We start from the raw sequence: 20,695 nt of genomic DNA, 5'->3' as shown, positions 1-20,695 counted from the left end.
ACTCAGAACCCATATACAAATGTCTTATAATGCTGCAAAACAAGTTTGTAACTTAGATCTTTTTCCAACTTCCAATGCATAATACGAATTTGATCTTACATTTAGCAAGAATTTCATTGAAAATATTTTTTCTAATATTAATATTATCTCTAATATTGCAATATTAGAACTTATATTTCTAAAAAAATTGAAAAGTCATAAGATTAAACAAAATTTTACAAGATTAAATAATTAGTAAACTGGTTAATTATCTAACATATCATCTTAATTTTATATAGTTTTATTTATTCTTAGAACGAAATTTTATTATGTGTAAGGTATATCTTGCTTTAAAATATGCCTTTTATATACTTATATGAGATTGATTTAATAATATAATTATTTGTGGTAAAAAAAGTACAATAGGATTTGATTGAGTTACTTTAGATATATAATTATTAGTTATATATATGTATTTATATATATATATATATATATATATATATATCCATAACTCAAAACTAAGGTTTTTTTATGCATTACTAAAGTTTGAAGACTATTATTTTAAGGTTGAATTATTTTTTGTCATAAAACTAAAACCCCAATATTTTATTTCAATAAAATATGTTACAACGTTTAAATTTTTTTCTAAATTTTTGTGTTTAAGTTTTTTTTCCCTTTTTTGGGTAATTATGTTGTGTGTTGATGCAATATAATTTTTTAAAAAACGTTTTAAAAAAACATTTAAATTTTATTTTATGCAATATATATTTTACAATGTATTTTATAAAAAATTCTAATACTACCCAACAAATTTATGAGTTGCAAGAATTCTTCCTGGAAACAAAAGTATCATGTCCATTGAGTACTGTTGTGTATGACAACAAAATTAAATTGTTTGAAGCAAGATTGATGGTTGAAAAGTGGAATTGAGAAGCAGCCCATGAACAAATTTCAGCACTCATGATGTCAATGTGGATCAGTTTGGGGGCCCAATGAGGAATGGCTTCTGAGTTCCCAACCTCCCGCCCTCCAAACTGGTGCCGCCCCCCTGGTTCCCGTACGTTCCCTCCCTCCGTTCCCAGAATTCTAATCGGCGGTGGAAATTGCATCTGAGCGGCAGCTGCGATCTGACGGCCCACGATGGCGGAGCCAGTCGATTGAATAAGGAGGTTTCTGCGACACTTAGTGACGAGGAACGGCCTCGGACAGGACCGACACCCCCCCCCCCTCCCCCTTTTGGACTTGCTATTCAAATACTTCTTTGCTTCTATCGGAGACGCCGTTCGCACGGGTCCTGGTCTATCCCGTGTGAAACGGTCCCCCCCTCCTTCATTCAGCCTCTGGAGCCGTCAGAGCTTCAGGGTCTAAGCTGGGTCCTTCATCCCCCCTGGGACCACCTCTCCCGTTGCATGACTTGGTTCCTCCTTTTCTATTACTGAGTTCGTGCACGAGAAAACCAAATATCACCACTCTTGAAATTGTTTATTAATTGTAATAGTGTGCGTGAAAGAGGGAGGAATAAGAATACCTGACTTTTAAAAACCCAAGCCCCAACGTATTCTTTTTTGTTTGGCATCTTTGAGAAATTGATGTGGCATTTTCTCCTTCAGTGGAATTGCTATTTTTTTTCTATGCAATGAAGTGGATGAGGTATCGCAATTGGTCTTTACTGGAATCACCGTCGGTCTAGAAATGTGAAAAGGTCAACTCTCTACAAACTCAGTCATATCGATGTTTGTGTTTTGGATCAGAAAGTTCACAGAATAAAATAGAATAACCTAGAGCCCAATGCTTGAGTGGACAGTTTTATACTTTGTTTTAGGTACTTCTGTAGAAAAATCTCATGAAGAAAATATATTCCAATCTGTATAGCTGTGTACATAACTTGTACTTTTTGTAATTTATTTAACCAATAGATACATTTATTATTTCAACTTACACAACTATCTTCTAATGTTTAAGCATCCATGCCTATAGATATATATATATATATATACACACATATATATACACACACACAAAAGTGGAAACCTGTGCTGTTGCCCACAGAAAAGGTGGCCAAAAGGCAAATAATTGTTGATTTATTTATAAGTTAGGAGCTTCTCAGATCCACTTCTAGAGATCTCTCGGTGCTACTCTTGCCAATCTGCAATAATATCATGCATATTTTGATTTCTAATTGATCAAAAGCTAAGTTAATATTTCACTTTTTGCTTCATTTTTAATAAAAACAATAAGATATACTGTCAATCAAAGATGTTTTTTTTGTCTCTTCTAGTTTATTTTGTTGATTTGTTTTTCTTAAGTTCTTTTTTATAAGAAATCTACATATACAAGTAAGTGTCTATATTTTTGTTATTTTTTTTAATATTTTTATTGCCATATTTAGTTTGTTATAAGATGTTTGCAATTTTATTATTTTTTATACTTAATATTTAAATTTTAAGATAAATATAATAATTATAATCCACCATAATATTAATATTAAGTATTTATATCAAAGACATAAATATTAATATTAGTATTTATTTAGATAATTTTTTTATAAATAAAAATGAATAAATTTGATAACATTTTGTGAATTTTTTTTCAAAATTTTTTTAAATGCAGATTTGACTTTGAATTGTTTGTAGGTAATTAATAGGTTAATAACTTAGCCAATAAGTTTGCCACATATTGCAAATATTAATAATTTTTTTTTTCAAGTTAGCCACATATTGCACATGTTGACTATTCATCATATAAGTTTGCCATATGCCACACATGTTAGAAACTTACTTTCTAAATTAGATTGTATTTTGCAAATTTGACACATATTAAATAATACATATCTATAGAATATTGTAATATAATTTTTTTATTTAGAAATTATATATAGAAGCAATAATAAAGTCTTCTTCACTCTTATTAATTTTTTTACTTTTAATCTAATATCATGGACATATGTATTTACTCCAATAATTACTTATATTATTAAGTAGAAGTAGATTAATTTCATAATATCTTCCAAAGAAGCTTCCTAAAAACTTCATAGATGCAGTTTTGACTTTACATGTATATGTAGTTGATTGATCGCTTAGAAACTTACTCAACAAATAAGCCACATAATATACTTGTTAATAACTTATGGAACAAATTAACTATGTGGCACACATATAGATAACTTACTTTACAAGTTAAATCATGTATCTAGTAAAGTCAAGACATGTTAGAGGCCCTATAGAATATTGACATGTAGCTCATAGTTAGAGAGTATAAGTAAAAACAAGAGTGAAGCCTTTTTCATTCTTATCAATGCTTTTTTAATCCTTAGTCTTGTTTCATGACTTTTTAGTCTTCTTATCTTTAATGATAGCTATTTTAGTTTAAAATATTATCATCTTTGAGTGATTTTTTTATTTTTTTGGAGTGACACAAGAATATATTGAGATTTTCTTTTTTTGAGATTCTTAAACTTGATAGTTTGATAACAGTATTAATTCATTTTTCTTCTCTTATTTTAGAAATAAGTGTATTATTTCATTTCTATTCTTGTATTTTAAAGATTAAAGATTACCAACCTTTAAGAAAACTATTTAATTTTCTAATATTGATTTTTTCTTTAAAGAGAGTGGATTATCCTTCTTTGTAGAAATTTTCATTTGATGTTAGAAATTGAGGATTATCTTCCTCTAATTAGACTTGCAGATTTTTTTAAAATTATTTAAAATGGAATAAAAAATCATAGATGCTATACTTGGGAGAAGTGATAATAGATTTGCAACTATTGCATATCTTAACAAATTTATCATTATTCTTAGGATAAAATTTTTATACATCACCAATGTCAAGCACAAAAACACTAATCTTATGTCTATGGAAGAAGTTCAAAGTCTATATCAAGAAGTTGTATAGTTAAAGGAAACAAGTAAATTGATATTACAATCAAATATAAGAAGTTTTGTTTTTATAAGTACAATAAGAATAAGAATTAGTATACTTAAGAAGTTTGATAGAACAAGTTCAAAATTTTGAAGATTTTTATAATAAGTCAGGTTCTATCTAAGATTGCATCTCTTCCCATACTCTGATGGATTTATTAAAATTGGACTTATACGTGCATTTTTATTTGGAAGTACTCTCTCTTAGTTTACATCTTTAATAGAAAAATATTTAAAATTCTTTTATGATTTGAATTCATGCTCAGAAGTGTTTACATGTTAATGACAAGAATTATATGAAAGTAAATAAATAAGTGAAACTTTCTCAAAGAAATATGAAAAAATAGAAATAAATAAGTATGTATATTAAAAAAAAACTAGAATAACTATTATCCAAAGATAAAAAAATTATAGACTCTTGAAACTAGACTAGAAGCAAGAAAAGAGTTGAAAAGAGTGAAGAAGACTTCACTCTTACCTTTATATATATTATCTATCTAAGAGCTATGTGGTGACTTTCTATAAGACCTTTAAAACATATTGACTTTGCATAACATATATGTTGACTTGTAAAACAAGTTTTTTATATGGGTATTACATAGTTAACTTGTTTTGCAAGCTATCAATACATATGAAACGTAGTTGACTTATTGACCATGTTTTTAACCATCAATCAATTACAAATACATATAAAGTCACAGTAGTATCTATGAAATTTCTAGGAAGCTTTCTTAAAAGATATTATAAAATTAATTTATTTTTATCTAATTATATCTATTAATATTACTTAGATAATAATTATGATATATATATATATATATATATATATGTGTGTCTATAATATTATTACCACATCTAAAAAAAGTGATTGAGAAAAAATAGAAAAGACCAAGTTCTTATTTTTACAATAAAAATCATGGTCAGCCATCATATATGGTGCTAAATTTCAAAACCTTATTTACAACATGGATTAGAATGATAAAGTCCTTATCAATCAATTTTGATATGGATTGAGGGATAATATTAAAGATTTTTTTATTGATAATGTCAAAAATAAAATTTTTAGAATAATTTATTATTGAAGTCATTGCATGTAATAATTAATTATTTGAACGGTGTCAAGAACAACGACTTGGTTGAAGAATAATAAGTCAAGTAATGATGGCAATTTCCAAGTTTTTAAAAACTTATTTATCAACGCTTGAACCAAGATGAATTGATACAATACAATTCAAAGTCTTAAATTGTAAAATCATAGATGGTCATTTCATGTCTTTTGAAGCTTTTGTCAATGAAATTTCTTCTTTAGATATAGCAATTAAAGATCATAATAGCATAGTAATATTTAATGTGATTACATTTCCTTCCAATCTCATTATTTTAGGATTATTGTAATTAAAAAAAATATAATCCTCAAATAAATTAGATTTCTTATAACTTTAATTTTTTTGGTAGTTTAATTCAAAATTCTATTAGTCAAGTAAAAATATATAAGCCTAATATATCTAAACTCATATTAGTAGATGTGAGAGCTTTTATCGATGCAAAAAAAAATATTGTCATTTTTTATATTTGCTACGCCTATTTTTGATAATAGAAAGATATTAAGTGATATTCCTAACTATTATTAAGATTTTAAAGTTTTTTTTTTTTTTTTTTTTTTTTTTTAAATGCTCATATTCTTCCAAATCATCTATCTTATGATTATTCAACTGATTTATAAGAAGAAATTCAATCTTTATTCAGATTGATCTATAGCTCATCGCAAATTGATTTGGCTGTATTAAAAGAGTATATTGACAAGAATTTGGCTTAAAACTTCATATACTATTTAAAATCTCTAATAAGAATTCTTAACTTATTTATGAAGAAAAAAGATAGATCTTTGATGATGTACATAGATTATTGAAGACTTAATGAGATCACCATCAAAAATAGGTATTTCCTATCTTTGATTTTAGTATTTTTTGATCAATTCAATCAAACAAAGATCTATAAAAAAATAGATCTATAAAGAGTATATAACCTTGTCTACATCAAAAAAAGAAATAAATAGAAGATTACTTTTTGAACTAGGTATGGATATTTCAAATATAATGTCATGTCCTTTAGACTTACAAATGCACCAATTGCATTTCAACATCTCATGAATGACATTTTTTGGATGTTTTTTGATGATTTTATCGTTTGTTATTTAAACAACATTCTAATCTATTTTAATAACATATTTTTTTTCTATTACAAAAACTTAAAGCTGCAAGATTATATGCCAAGATAAAAAAGAGTGTATTCTACACTATTCAAGTTGACTTCTTAAGATATATTATTCTAAACAAAGATCTAATGATGGATTTGAAGAAGGTCCAAATTATCATAGATTGGAAGATTTCAAGAACAATAAGTGATATACAATGTTTTTTGGAATTTGCCAATTATTATAAGATTTTTATCAAGCTTTTTTTAAAAAATTACAACTCTTCTTACACGTTTGAGATGTAAAGACAAACTTGAAGAAAAATGAAGTTGAAAGATCTTTTGAAGCCTTAAAGATAACATATATTTCTACACCAATTTTATATTTCATCAAATTTTTTAAGGTTTTTTTTAATAAAACAAACACATTAGACTTTGCTATAGATGTTATTTTGATACAAATGAAAGCAAATGACAAGTTCCATTTGATAGCTTTTTATTCCAATAATTTTTAAGCATCCATGATTAACTATGAAATCTACAACAAAGAGTTTTTTGCAATCTTGGATTCATTTCAAAAATGACATCTTTATCTAGAAAGTACCTCAAGTCTACTCACTAAGTATACAAATCACAAGATTCTTGAGTACTTTATGTCAACATATATTTTGAATTGTCACCAAGTTTGTTAGAGCATATTTTTATCAAGATTACTTATTGATTCAAAAAATAATAAGATTTGTCAAACTTCCTTTTTATACATTCTTATCTTCTTCTAAAAGAAAGAGAAATAGCTTTTGATCAACAATAAATACTTTTCTTGAAGTCAAAATATTTTCATCTTCAAACAATAAAATCAATATTGACTATTGATTTAACCTTTGTTAAGTACTAGATAATAATTAAGAATTTGAGGTCGAAGAAATCTTACATTCAAGGTAGCCTTCTTGTATTATGCATGTTTTTATTTGAGAATGCACCACATGTCTAGCTGTTGAAGATACAATGATTCAAAAAACAATTTTAATTTTGATATATTTTAAAAAGAATGGTGTATTATAGATGAATTTTAACCAATCTAATTTGAAGTAGTATTGAAATAATATTTTGAGTGTGGTGTATAATTTTTGGATTCTATCAATTATTCAATATTATAATATTCTATCATCATTAGATTTACTATGACAATATTATTACTAATTTAATGATATTATTAATACTTACTAGTAGCTATAAAAGTATCATTCTTAATCACAATTCTTGGCACTGACATATTCCAAATTATCACATTCTAGGACCTTCTAGAATCTTCTACAAATTTCTAAAATCTTTTAGATACTTATAGAATCTTTCCCAATCTTTTAGATAGTTCCATAGACTTCTAGAAGCTTGTTTAGACTTCTAAAAACCTCCATAGAAAGTATCATAGACTTCTGTAATCTTCATTATAGTATAAATATGAATCTTTGGAATTAATTTTGTTGTCAATTTTATTCTTTGTCTTTAATCTTAATATATTTCTTAATTAGATTATTATATCCTTAATAATTCCTTGAACAACTATGAGATCTATTCTCCATTCTCTTTAAGACAACATCACCTTTGCTCTTTTTCATTTTCAAAAATATTATGGTCAAATTGCTTCTAGACTTAATTGTAATAAAACTACTATTTTTATGCTAGTAAAAAATATCACTTTTAATAGAAAGAATCTTAAATTAGGTAGATCAAAGAAGCTCATTGTAGGAGATGAAAGAACAATCATTTGCCAAATCAACACTAAGAAGGTTAAAAATGTTGTTAAGATTCCTAAAAATCTTAACAATATTATCAATAATCTTATGTCAATCCAAACCATTTGAAATATTTTCAAGAAATAGAATATAAAAGCTGTAGTGAAGAAGAAAAAACTACTATTATTTATCGACCATCCAAAATAATGCTTGGATTTTATTTTACACTACAAAGAATGGACTATTGAAGATTGAAAGACGGTTATTTGGTCAAATGAAACCAAAAAAAAAAAAAAAAATCAATTAGATGGTAGAAAGTAGGTGTGAAAACAAAAAGATCAGTTCTTACTTGATAAGTAGATCTAAGAAATAGTTAAGTATAGGGGTGAAAATATAATGGTATGAAATTGTATGGAATAGAATGGGATTGGAAAGATAGTAGAAGTAGAAGAGAGGATGGATGCCAAGCAATTTGTTGGAATTTTTGAAAAAAACCTATCTCTTAATATTAAAGAATCTAGCATTTCTAAAGAAGAGATGATTTTTTAGCAAGATAACAATTCCAAGCATAATTCAAAAATAAAATGAAAGTAATTTGATCATAATGGAATTAGAGTAATGGATTGGCCTACTTAGTCCCTAAATCTTAATCCCATTGAATATCTTTGGAAGCACGTCAAATACAAGCTCAACATCTGGAAGATAAAACCAAAGAAAATTTGAAAATTATAAGAAAGAATAATTGTAGAATAAAATAATATTAAAGGAGTTTTGTACCAAAAATTAATAGAAAGTATACTTGAGAAGTTGGAAGCAGTTATTAAGGCCAAAAGAGATCTTACAAAGTACTAATATGTAATTGGATACCACACTCAAAAAAATGTTTCAGTACTATGTGAAATTAGATTTGTCATAGCTCTACAATTACCCAATGGATTTTTTTCAACTTAGGCTCATTTGGTAGCTGTAAAAGAATGCTTTATTTGATATACAAACTACGTATTATAATTCACTACAATTCATCTATAAAATACCATTCTTTCTTAAATATATAAATATATCAATATTATTTTTAATCACTATAAGTAAAAATATGAGAATAATTCTATCAAGTCTAATAGAATCTTAAATAGCCTTAAGTAGACCTTAATAATCTTAATCAAACTTTGACCAATTAAAAATAAATTTAAAAGAAGTTATAAAAGAAATACAAAGATGTTCCAAATTAATTCTAAAAAATAAATAAAAAGAAATCTTTAAAAAATATAAAAATAAAACTTTAAAGAAATTATAATAATTTTAAAGAAATATTAGAATAAAAAATTTAAAGAAATAATAAAAAACCTAAAAGAAATTTAAAAAATATAAATCTTAATATGATCTGAATAGAAACCCTAATTTAATCTTAACCAAATCTTAGGTCAAATATTAGGTCAAATCCTAATAGAAATCTTAATTGAACTTTAACCAAATTCTAAATCAAATCTTAATTGAAATCTTAATGAAATCCTAAAATCTAGATAAATCTTAGACTAGTTCTAAACCAAATATTAAGCAAATCCTAAACCAAATTTAAAATCAATCCTAATGAAATCCTACATTTTAAACAAACTTTTAACAAACATTATAACAAATGGAACTTCAATAACTAATAATTAAATGGTTATTATCAACTCAAATTTTTCTCACTCTATAATTTTTTAGTTAGAAAAAAGCATAAAAAAGGTGATTTCAATTGCACTTACTAATTGAAAAAAAAGCAAGATAATTCAATCAAGTATTAGGAGGTGTCTTACTCCAATATAAATATTGAACTTCCAATGCTAATATTTCTTTCTTGAATTATTAAATTACTTTTAAATTTGGCCTAAAATGTTGAAAATCAAGTCTAATATCTATACAAAAAACTTCACTTCAATCCAATTAATTAATTACTAGAAAACTTAAAAATACTCACTTATCTTCAAACTCTAGTTTTAGAGACATCAACCCATAAAAACCTTCATATACTTTGATATAGTTGTTTGATTAACTTCAATATTTTTAAAAACATTAATAACTACAATACCAACACATTATTCAAAATTCACTTGTACATACTCCAAAACACTCAAAAAATCTTCAAACTTACAAACATATTTTTATTTCTCAAAAATCTAAACCAATCAAGAATAATACTAACTTAGAAAATCCCTCAAAAACTCAATATTGACTTGATTGACATAAAACTATTGCCTAAAAATCTCTCTTTAAGTTTTTTCTTAAATTATATTTTTTAATCTACCAAAGATCTCCAAAGTCACTGGAGGTGCATGGTTTTATGCCTCAAGGTCTGATTTTGACCCAAGTTGACAACTGATCCTCTCTAGATATCAATTCTTAGCTTCTTGAGGAAAAATTTACTAAAAAGTATTCTTAATTCTCTCCTACACATTCTTATATTATTTTTTATTTCATTTACTTTAATTTGGCTCATTTATGCCTCTACAAAGTAAATAGAAGTCTCTTCTATAAAAAGGTTCATTAAGACTAAATCTTTTATTACCTTTCTATCATTTTTCTTTATTTTTCTAGTACATCTTTTTGCTAGGTTCTTACATAATAACATCCATATTTTTATTTTTCACTATATAATCATATTACCATACATCAATGCCAAAATAGATTGGAATATTTTATTCATTGGCATGGATATGATATTAATAAATGTACATGGAAGCCAACAAAGAATCTTGGAAATGCAATAAAGACAATTGAAGCTCTTCATTGACAACATCTATCAAAATAAAGATGAATAATATAAAATCTTTGCTATAAAAAAATCAAGATACAAAGAAAGAATTCTACCTTCTATTCTTATTTGTAGCTTTATTGTATTTGTGGCACTAAAACGATGGAGAATCAACAACTAGCAAATTCAACTGAAGAATTATTGTTTATTGTATCATTGGATAAGACATTGAGATTATAACAACCTTCAAGACAACGTAATCAATATGAAGATCCTCAAGAACTATATATTTTTCTTTGAATAGATGGCAAAATACAAGGTGTTTGATATCACAACATTGGAAGAAATTTTGAATGTTGGGTAATTTTATTAAAAATAGGAATAAATTTTGATGATATTTAAGATGTTTTATTTGAAGGGAGTTATGAAGGCTTCAACAATGATTAAATAACAAGGTGGTCTTCCTGCATTGATATGAGATACTACCAATGGCTAAGATGACATATCAACTATCTTTGAAGAGAACAAAGATCAAGGTATATGATAAACACAATTTTTCACATCTTGAATTTCTTCAATATATAATAACCACTGCTTATGGAACTTGTTTCTTGAAAGAAGAATAATATCAAGGACATACATATTTATTCCAATAATTATTTATATGATTAAATAGAAATAAATAGAAATAAATAGAAATAAATAAATTTCATAATATCTTCTAAAAAAGCTTTTTAAAATCTTTATAGATGCTATTTTGACTTTACATGTATTTATAATTGATTGATTGGCTAGAAACTTGGTTAACAATTTAGCCATGTAACACATATGTTAATTCTTTGTAGAATGAACTAACTATGTAGCGCTGTCGTAATGTGTGAAGTCTTGCTTGAGAATGCTCCTGGCACCTAGCTGTAGAAGGAAGAATAGAAATTGCAATAACAAAATCCTAAATAGAATACTAACAATGCTCTAATTAGACTATAATAATGGTACTCAAACGTAATCAAATTCAAAACAACTCAAAGAAATTTCAAACAAACAATAAAATTCTTAAAGAAATATTAGAATGATCACAAATTTTAGTCAAATATATGTCAATTCAACCTTAATTTAATTCTAGTTAAAACCCTATTGAATTTCACTCAACTTTAGACCAAACCTAATTAAATCTTAAACCCTAATAATTCCTAAACCCTAAATCAAATCCTAAACAAATCTTAAATTAAACCCTATTCCAAACCCTAAATCCTAAACCAAATCCTAAATCAAACTCTAAACCAAACCCTAATCCAATCCTAAACCCTAAATCAAATCTTAAATCAAATCTTAACCAAACCCTAATCTAAACCCTAAATCAAACCCTAATCAAACCCTAAACCCAAATCCAAACCATAATCCAACCCTAAACTCTAATCCAAATCCTAAACCCTAAACCAAACCTTAAATCAAATCCTAACCAAATCCTAGTCCAAACTCTAATCCAAACCCTAAATCAAACCCTAACCAAATCCTAAATCCTAATCCAAACCCTAATCCAAATCCTAATCCAACCCTAAACTCTAATTCAAACCCTAAACCCTAAACCAAACCTTAAATCAAACCTTAACCAAATCCTAATCCAAATCCTAAATCAAACCCTAATCAAATCCTAAACCCTAATCCAAACCTTAATTCATACCCTAGCCAAATCCTAATCCAAACCCTAAACCGAACCCTAGCCAAACCCTAATCCAATTCCTAGTAATTCCTATGACAGATTTAAACCTCAATATCTAATGAATAAACCGTTGATCTCAATTCAAAATTTGCACACTTCTTAAAAATCAAGTTCAAAACAAGCAAATTTTTTTTGAAAAGGATCGGAGTTACCAAATTGACGAAAACCTCAAAAATGTGTTCGGGTGTTAGCCAGCCTCTTTCTCCAATCTTGTTGCCAACCTTCCAAAGCCAATTTCTCTTCTTTGCGCCATTCGATTGGTTTCAAATTTTTCATGGACATAGGAAAAAAAGTCTTATATCCTCTCACACAAGCTTTACTCCAATCCAACTAGTAGATTGCATGAAATCTTAAAAACCCTCACTAGACCTAAAATTCTACTTTCTAAGACCTTGACTCATTTAAACCTCAATATCTCTCAGTTCAACCGTTAGATCAAGCTCAAATTTACAACATGTATTCAATACAACTATAACCATAAATTCAAAAAACTTTACCTATAGATCTACAAAAAAACTCTCGAAATCACTCAAAACATAAACCCTATTTTATTTCATAAAATCCAAGTCATCCGAAAAAAAACTCAACTTTGCAAAGCTCTTAAAAATTCATATCAACTCCAAATCACCCAAAATTAATTCCCATAGAAACCTTATCCAACCTTCTCTCAAACCCCACTCTCCGATCTGCCAAAGAGTCCCGGAGTCATCGTCGAGACTCAGTTTTGTGCCTTAGGGTCTGATTTCGATCCTGGTTCATAACCGGCCTTCTCTGGGTATCAATATCTAGTTTTTCTAAGTAATTTTTTCTGGAATTTACTCTTAACTTTCTTCTAAAGATTCCTATATCATTTATTTTTCCAATCTACTTTGATTTGCCTTACTTATGGTACTACAAAGTAAGTTGAAGTCACCTTTCTAAAAGGCAGCATTGATATCTTTTAATTTTTCTACCCCTTTGGCTATTAACTATATTTCTAAGATAATTTTTTCTAACACTTTGAACTAAGATCTCTTAAATTATAATAATCTCCACATTCTTTCACCTATTAATTGTGTTACATCACGATAGTGCACATATAAAAAACTTGCCTTGAAAGTTAAGATACATATCTTACAAAGTTAACATGTTTTAGAGGTCCTATAGGACATCACTATATAGCTCTTAGTTAAGAATATATATAGAAGTAAGAATGAAGCCTTCTTCACTCTTGTCAATGCCTTTCTAGTCCTTAGTCTTATTTCAAGATTTTTTTAGTCTTCTTTTTTTTAGCAATAGCTATTTTAATTCAAAATATTGTCATCTTTGAATAAATTTTTAGTCTTTTTGAGTGATATAAGACTATATTGAGATTTATTTTTTAAAGATTAAAGTATTTGACACACGGATTTAAATGATAAAGTACTTATGATTTAATTTTCATATAGATTAAAAGATAATATCAAAGATTTATTATTGACAATGCTAAGAATAGATTCATTAGAGCAATTTATTACTCAAGTCATTATATGTGACAATCAATTCTTTGTAAGATGATAAAAATAAAGTTTTGATTGAAGAAATACAAATCAAGCCATAATGATTAAAACAAGACTAGACTATCTCAAAAATCCAAGATCCTTCTAATCTACAATAAAATAAAGCTTCATCACAAAATAGGATAAAAAAGACTAGAATAAAAGTGAATACAACTAAACAGAATAGGACATGAAAGGTAAAACTAAGTAAACAAAAATACAATAGAATAGATGTGAACAAAATAAATTTGAATAGAAAGATGCATAATCAAATTTTATTTAGAAAAAAGGTCCGAGGCCAAAAGGCCTTGGTCAGTCCTATTTATGTCTTATCCTACTATCTTGGACTTTCTAGAATGTTCTTAGGTGATGGATCCCACTTAAATAATCACCTTAAACTTTACTTTTAGAAAGTTCTATGATAGATCCCACCTAGATAACTGTCTTAAGTTCTTTTTAGAACGTTCTATAGTGGACTCTATCTAAATAACGACCCTAAAGTCTTTCTAGAATGTTCCACGGTGGATCCTATCTAGTCCACTAATCTAACTCTAATTCTAAAAACTTCTATGGTTTAACTATCTATACAATTATCTAATCTATACCTTGTTATAGTTAATTCTCTTCCATTAATATACAATGTCCTTGTTTTGCTCCTGATGGTATCTCCGAATTGTTTCTTGGCAATGAGTGAGGTTTTGTGCACGTTCCAACATTACATCATGAATGAGATAATATTTCTAAAGAACTTTGTATTGAAGTTGTGGATGTCCATTACCATGAAAAAAGTAGTGATGCTCCAAAATATTGTCCACTTGATATTCTTGTTAGCCATCAAGTACAATTGGTGGTAGTGGTGGTTGATATTGATCTGAAAAGTGCTTTGGCTCGATATGAATTCGTTCAATTATAAAACATAAAAGACTAGATAAAATTGAATATGTGAGAAAAGTTCAAGGCGATATACAACATGAAAAATCATTGCAAAAATGTGAAAAGATATAAGCCATTGAGGTGCCAGTTTATGGATTTGGGTTGATATAGCAAGTGACAAGTTGGCATTAGAGAGTAGCATCTAATTATCATCTAAAAATATCTTGTGTTATTAATGGTTATCCATATATTGCTTCTGTTAATTTTGTGCAATAAGGAAGTGGTGCCGTGCTTCTAATAAGGTCGTTGTAAGAAGTTATATAAATTCCTTCATTGTCAGGTTGTTGGTATCAATAGAATGATAGAGAATTGCTAGCATAATTGGATTTTAACTAATATTAAGAAAAAATAGTCAATGATCGATACTTGCTTAAATAGTATCATTGTAAGCAAACTCTAAGGACATCAAATATTTATCCCAATCATTATGATGAACCACCACAAATGCCCACAACATATCCTCTAAGCTCCGCTTTACACATTCTATTTGTCTATCTCTTTGGAGATGGAAGGCTATAGACTTAGCAAGTCGTATACCTAGTAGCTTGAACAAGTCTTGCCAAAAACTTCTCGTGAAGCGTAGATCTCCATCTCAAACAATGACATGAGATAATCCATGCTGAAAAAAGATGGTATCAAAGAAGACTTGTATAAGTATTGGGCATCAATATCTAACTACATTATAGCCAAATGAAGTTGCCTTAAGAGTCGATCTACAAAGACAAAAACCACGGTATGATTATGAGGCCTCTACGACAAACATGTAATGAGATCCATAGTCACCTATTTTCAACATGCTGTAGGTAGTAGAATTGGTTACAATAGTCTAGAAGACGTTGCGTTGTATGCTTTGTTACGTTGACATGAATTGTGGAGCATTCAAAGGCTCGATCATTACAATCCAAACCTATCTAAAATCATGTCCTTGAGATCTATTATAAGGTCTTTTGTCATGCCAGATATCTACATATTAAGATGTCATGTCCTTCCTAAAGTATGCACATCTAGAGTTTAGCATTATTGGATACATAAATTCGCTTCTTGAAATAGAACAAGCCATGACTAAGAGTATAGTCCTGATATTATATATTGCCTACCTTCACTCGATTGCTAATCATCGTAAAATAAACATTCTAATATATAGCTTCCTTCCATTCTGCGTCTTTGATGAGATCTAAAATGACACTACTAATCGTAGTGACTTCTGCCTTGTTTTCCAATTCATCCTTCAAGTTTGGTCTTTACATTAAGCTGTTTGGCATAGTATGTTGTTGCCTTTGCTTGTACTTAAGTTGTATATGAAAAAACTACAATTGTTCTTTCTAACAATGATGTCACGATTTCATATTTTTCAAGTACAAATCATATAGTAAGAGTCAATCGTCAGTCCAAACAACGACTAGCTTTCCCAATAAATAGTGTTGCCACACCTTTGTCACATGTAAAATCACTAATTACTCTCAATCATGTGTAGAATAATTTTGCTCTGTCCATCTGAGCTTACATGATTCATATGCCACAAGTTGAAGGCCCTTATCAAAATCTTATTGAAGGACTATTTCAATAACAAAGTCAGAACCATCAATATTAAGCATACAGAGAAGATTAAGATTATACAATTGTCATATTGAAGCAATAATGAGTGCCTCCTTCAATTTATCAAAGGCATTTTGCTGCTCTAATTTTCATTCAAATGGGGCACCCTTTTCCAATATATTTATCAATGAGGTAGTAATGTGAGCAAATCGCTAAACAAAATTGCAATAATATCTAGCAAGGCCTAAAAACAAGAAAACTTTAGAAGCATCCTTAGGGGTTGGCCAATCCTCCACTACTTTCACCTTATCTTGCTCCATATGCATGCCTTCAGAGGATACCACATGCCTCAAAAAGGTGACTTTTGACTTCCATGGTTGCTTGCAATAGAAGTAATTAACTTGTAATTGGTGTAACACATCTTGAAGTTATTTCTCATATTCTTTAGAGATTTTACTATATACAGAGATATCATCAATGAAGATGACTACATATTTTTTTCAAAAGATTTTGAAACAATCTATTCATGTGATCTATGAAAGAAGCTGGAGCATTGGTGAGGCCAAAGGATAAAACTAGCCATTCAAAATAGCACATACAAAATACCGTCTTTTTCATATCCTCTTTTGCAATAGGTGTTTGCCAATAGCCACCCCAAAGATTCAATTTACTAAAGATGGTCACACCTTGAAGTTGGCCAAGAAGATCATCTATACGTTAAAGTGGATATGCATTTTTAACAATCTACTTATTGAGACCTTGATAGTTGATGCATAGGTGAAGTCCACCATCTTTTTTAGATGTAAAAAGTATACATGCTCTCCATGGTAATGTGCTTTTTCAAATGATGTCTTTCTCCAAGAGTTTGTCTAATGTCTTTTATAGCTCTTCAAGTTCTTTTGGTGTTAAGTGATAAATTAATCAACTTGCTAGTTTGGATCTAGGCATTAATTCTATTTGAAAGGAAACACCTTGATCAAGAGGTACGCCACTAAGCAAGATGGTTTAAAAGACATTTTGATATTTTTATATAAGTTGTTTTGCTCGTTCTATTCTTTTGGCTGTCTTTCCCACCACTGATATAAGATTTGGAACTACCATGTATACTAATTGCTCATGTTGTATTTTCTTTTTCATAAAGGTTGTTCTTATAAGTAAATCATTGGTTGCAGATTATCTTTCTTCTTCATTTGATGTAGAGGTGCAAAGAGTCACTTTGCGTCCTCCATCTTTAAAAGAGATTATCTTTGCTATCCAATCAATTTGCTTATTTATCATCTCTAACTGTAGCATACAAAAGATAATATCATATCTTAGCTTTGTCACTTTGAATCTTTCTCTTAAGAAGTAGGTGACTATTAATCTCAAGGTTTCTTTTTCTCACATCTTACTCAATATGTTCTCTCGATCATCTGTAAGGTATATACTTCCTCTCTTGATTTTCTTTGTTTTAATTCCAAGTCGGTTAACAATTTCAATTGAGTTACAATTTTTTGTAGAGCTACAATCTACAAGTACTTGATATGGTTGTCCTCTTAGTAGTTCTATTAGATATACTAGTTGACTCTTTTTATAGTTGTCTAAGGCCATAATATTTGTCTCTGAGAAATAGTAGCTATTCCTAGTACTAGCCTTTGGTACCTTTAATGGAAAGCCTTATTTTCTTGCTATGACTCATTATCAATTTGGTGAGTTTTGAGATTGTGAACTTGCCTTGTCTTGCTCGTGCTTGAATTTTGACATTTTGGATAATCTTTGATCTAATAGCGTAACTCTCAACAATAAAAATACAATCCCTTTTGCACCAATATTTGTCATCTTTGTAATGTCAATGATCCTTATAATGCATCAATCTCTATTGATATTGATTGTTATGCCATAGTATTAGATAACAACATAGGACTTTGTACTATAGGTTATGTTCGATGATTTCTAAAATATATAGCATCAATCTTCTCTCAAATCCAAATTACTTCTTCAAATATTTGTAGATCCCTTAGCTCCACCTCTCAATGGACCCTAGGTTTGAAACCTTGTAGGAATCAATCTATCATCTTCGCCTCCAAAATATTGTCAATTTGGAGAGATAGAGATTTGAATTGGAAGACATAAACTTGCATTGACCTAGCTTGTGTAAGATTTTTCAATTGATTGCATGCTATCTTATCCACATTGATAGGCCAAAATTAATTCTTAAACTTAGTCTTAAACTCCTTCTAGTCACAAAATCCACCTTGAGCTCCATAACTTTGAACTTGATGTCGCCACCAAATGGTTGCCACATCTTTCAAATAGCTAGCTGCATATATAATTCTTTCAATGGTAGTCATCCTAAATAGGTTGAGGTATTGTTGCATGTTGAAGAGCCATTGACATACATCTTCTTGTCTTGAAGTCCCAAAATATGTACTAAGTTTACTCAATTTAAACCTTATAAATGTCACATTTCTTGTCCTTGAGGCTTCTATTTGTCCTTACAAGATAGCTATCTAGTCTAAGAGATGTTGTATTTGAGTCTTTATTTGGGATTGCTTTGCCATATTTTCTATACTGTAATTTCTCTCTTGAATTCTACTATTGTAAGGTCTTTTCATTTTCCAATTGACTTTTTAAGAATACCTCGTGGTAGCCTCAATACAATACCCAGTGTGACCACAACCACTGACCTTAGACTAAATGATGACTATTCACATGCTACCAAAAGTAAACCATCTAACACTCATTCTAATACCAATGAAAAAAATTAGACTATCTCAAAAATCTAAGATCCTTTTAATCTTTAACAACATTAAGCTTGATCACAAAATATGACAAAATGGGCCAAAAAAAAACTGAACTGAATTAAACAAAATAGGTCATGAAAGGCAAAACTAAGCAAACAAAAATAGTTCAGAGCATAACTGAACAAAATGATGCAAAACCAAACTTACTAAGAAGTAGGGTCCAAATCCATACCTAATCAAATATTCCAAAAGGCCTTCGCCAGTCCTATTTATATCTTATTATACAACCTTAGATTTTCTAGAATGTTCCTAGATGGTGGGTCTCACTTAGATAACTGCCTTAAACTCCTTTTCCAGAAGGTTCTATGATGGGCTCCATCTAAATAACCACGCTAAATTCTTTTGTGAATGTTCCACGATAGATCCTTCTTGATCCACTAATCTAACCTCAAATTCTAGAAACTTCCATGGTTCTAACTATCTATATAATTATCTTATCTATACCTTGTTATAATGATGCCTTCTAAGTTTTTAGAAGCTTACTTATCTAGGATAGGATCTATACAAATTGATATAATATATTTTAAACATCTTATTAAGTAAGAAAAGATTTATTGTTGTCAAAAAGTTATGTATTTATATTGTGGTAAATCTCAACATATTATTCAATATTACTTAAAAAAATAATACAATCACAAAATAAAGAGTATGGTTGCCAAAGAAGATGAGGTATCAAAAAACAAGTTTTTCTAGCTACAGTAAGAACTATGTAGGTAGAATCTTGTATAACATTTAATAAAGGTCTTATTCTTTCTTTAGATCCTTTACCTTGTTTTATAACAGAAGTTTGTTTAGGATCAAAAAATCAAAAAGTTTTAGCTTTATTACTACAGCACAAGATATAAAAGTGAAAAAGAAAAAGAAAATTTTTATTTATTTTTTTATAGTTATTCTTTATAAATCAATATAATAGATGTGATTATTTATTTTTTAAAATCATTTTAAAAAACTCAAAAATTATATAATTAGTTTAATTTAAATATATATGGTATTTTATTCAAAGTTTTTGTACTCTTTTTAAACATATTTTAATACATTATATTATTTATGATTTTTTAATGCTACATCTCCAATTAATATTATTATACCTCACATGATCTCTATACAACTTAAATTGACTAAAAAACATACTTCTACTCTTAAATGCCTTTGGCAATCTAATATATAATTTTAATATTGTTCCAAAAATAGAATAAATAAATAAATAAAATATATATTTTTGGAAGCTAAATTGTATAAAAATAAATAAATATTTTTTTTAAGATAAAAAATATATAAATGTATATTTTGAAAAGTAGCTTGCAAGTTGTTTTTTCATAAAATATTCATTGTCTCTCTCTCAACCACCACCATTTCTTAAAGCAAAGAAAGAAAGAAAGAAAAAAAAAACCTTCCAAAAAGAAAGGGACATATTATTAGCTAGTTGTCTACAAAGAGGTATAGTGATGTGTAGCAATATCAATTGGAGATGTTGTGTCAACAATTTTCTATCATTTTTACATTTTAAAGTACAAATACAAAAATGAGTTATGTGTCCAATTCCAATATCAATTGGGGATGTTGTGTCAACAATTCTCTATCATTTTTACATTTTAAAGTACAAATACAAAAATGAGTTGTGACCAATTCCAAGTACGTCCCCCCTTG

The sequence above is a fragment of the Physcomitrium patens genome, chromosome 25, assembly GCF_059467195.1.
Source record: "Physcomitrium patens ecotype Gransden chromosome 25, ASM5946719v1, whole genome shotgun sequence".
NCBI classification, from domain to species: Eukaryota; Viridiplantae; Streptophyta; class Bryopsida; order Funariales; family Funariaceae; genus Physcomitrium; species Physcomitrium patens.
Note: the sequence above shows the minus strand (reverse complement) of the source record.